This window comes from Penaeus japonicus, unplaced genomic scaffold (assembly GCF_977035675.1).
Source record: "Penaeus japonicus unplaced genomic scaffold, GWHDUDI00000001_assembly GWHDUDI00000002, whole genome shotgun sequence".
NCBI lineage: Eukaryota > Metazoa > Arthropoda > Malacostraca > Decapoda > Penaeidae > Penaeus > Penaeus japonicus.
Window position 1 is genome coordinate 5612529 of NW_028234404.1, and position 2500 is coordinate 5615028.

The following is a 2500-nucleotide window of genomic DNA, read 5'->3' on the forward strand; positions in this document are numbered from 1 at the left end:
CCGTCTCCCCTTTCCCTTTTCCCTCTCGCCCCCCCCCCTCTTCCCCTTTCCCTCTCGACCCCCCCCCTCCCACTCCATCCCTTTCTCTCTCGACCAACCCCCTCCCCCCTTCCAACCCTTTCTCTCTTGTTCCTCATCCCACCTCCCCCCCTTACCCAGACCCCACACCCCGCCTCCCGGCCCCCGCCCCCCTCTTCCCTCCTTGTCTCCGCCTGCACATGACACCCACGCATGACGCCTTCCCCACCTTTCCCCTTTTTGGTGTCTGAGGGGAGCGCGGGAGGGAGGAATGCGCATGACGTCTGGCTCTTACACCTTTCCCTCCATAACCCCTCTTGTGTCCCTTCTTGGGGAGGGGGAGGGGGGAGAGGGAGGGAGAGGGAGAGGGCGGGTAGGGGAGGGGTAGGCGAAGGGGAGGGGGAGGGAGTGAGTGAGGGAGGTAGAGGGAGAGGGAGAGGGGAGAGGATGGGAGAAGGAGAGGGGGAGAGGGAGGGAGAGGGAGGGAGAGAGGTAGGGAGAGAGGGAGAAGAGTAGGGATATCACGATACACCCGCTTACAACCCCATTTATTCTAAATGAAATAGACTTAGAGTGGAGGCCTTGTTGCAGTGTCTTCCGCGAACCAATTTTCGGCGAAGTGAGAATGACAACTGATAAAAATAGCGGCAATAATAGTCATGATAACAATAAAAATAACAGCAATAATAATACTAATAATAATAATGATAATAATAATAATAATAATAATAATAATAATAATAATAATGATAATAATAATAATAATGATAATAATAACAATAATGATAATAATAATAGTCATAGTAATAACAACAACAATGAAAATCAGAGAAAAAAAAATCATAATAACAGCATTAATATGCCGATGATAATGCAGGTCATCAAATGCAACAATATGCATATACAAAAAACAAGATTTAAAACAAATACATATCAGCAGACGATCTCAGCAAAGACAAGGCAACGCAAAACAAAAAAACATATACACGATCACCACAAAAAAATAAAGAAAAAAAATAAACGGATAATCGTTGCAAAACAAATAATTATAATAATAAATAAAAGAAAAACAACAACAACAGCAGCATAGAATACCAATAATATAGAACAACAACAAAAAGAACTTTTCCTTGAAAATTGAAAAGACATTATCAAATGCTAACATCTGATATTAAGCAGTGACGCACTCAGGAAATTAAAAGCCCGTAGCCCCCGCCGTCCATAAGGGCGAAAATCCCGGGCGTCTCAGAGGGGAAAACCGCTCTTGTGAGACTATGGCTGTCGCGGACTTGACATCGTCTTGCTATTTTTTTTTCTTGGGGGGGGGAGTGGGGGAGGGGAGGAGAAGGGGGATGTTGAAGTTAAAGGAAGAAGAATAAGAAAGAAAATTGCAATAAAGGCCCCTAGTTTTTTGTGGCGAGGGTGGGATGGGGGTGGGGGGGGAGGGGGTAAATACCAGATTCAGGTCCTGAAGGAATGGAAAAGACGGATTCAGCAAGTCAAGAGGAAGAAGAAGATGATGAAGAGGAAGAGGAGGAAGAAAGGAGAAATTTAAAAATCCATATGCCCCCCAAAATATTATGACAATAATAATAATAATAATAATAATTATAACAATAATAATAATAATAATAATAATAATAACAATAACAATAATAATAATAATGATAATAATAATAATAATAATAATAATAAAAATAATGATAATAATAATGACAATAATAATAATAGTAGTAATGATAATAATAATGCTAATAATAAAGATAAATATAACAATAACAATAATAATAATAATAACAATAACAATAATAACGATAATAATAATAATAATAATAATAATAATAATAATAATGATAGTAATAATGATAATAATAACAATGACAATAACAAAACTAATAACAACAATAATAACAATAATAATAATAATAATAATAATAATATTGCTACTACTCCTACTACTACTAATGATTTGAATAACAAAAACAATAATAATAATAATGATAATAATGATAATAATTATAATAATAATAATAATAACAGTAATAATGTTGATAATAATAAAGGTGACGATGATCATAACAGCAATAGTAATAATAATAATAATATTAACCCGAACAAGAATTCAAAAATACAAAAAAACGAGAATAAAACTAAGAATACGATTAAGACACTATGCCAAAGAGACAAACAACAATAAATCGAACGGACCAATAGAAAAAAAAAGAATAAGAACAATAAGAACAACAATAACAATAATGAAAAGTGACAATGATAGAAGGGAGGAGGCAGAGGAACCGAGCGGACTCAATCGCCTTCGAGTTTCCTGAAAGCATCACGGACAAGAAAGGCACGCAAGCACGAACCACCGAGTCGAAACGTGTCGAAACGTGTCGAGTCGATCCCGTACTGAGTCACAAGGAGTTGAACCGACTCGATTCACAGGGGCCAAAATTTGTAACTGACCTGAACTTAAAATCGAGTC

The 2500-nt window shown here is 37.4% G+C and overlaps 1 protein-coding gene across 1 annotated transcript in view; it reads right to left on the reverse strand.

Annotated features, from left to right (window-relative positions):
• Window positions 1-2500, reverse strand: part of LOC122248652 (uncharacterized) — a 320581-nt gene that overhangs the window by 135049 nt on the left and 183032 nt on the right. The window lies entirely within an intron of this gene.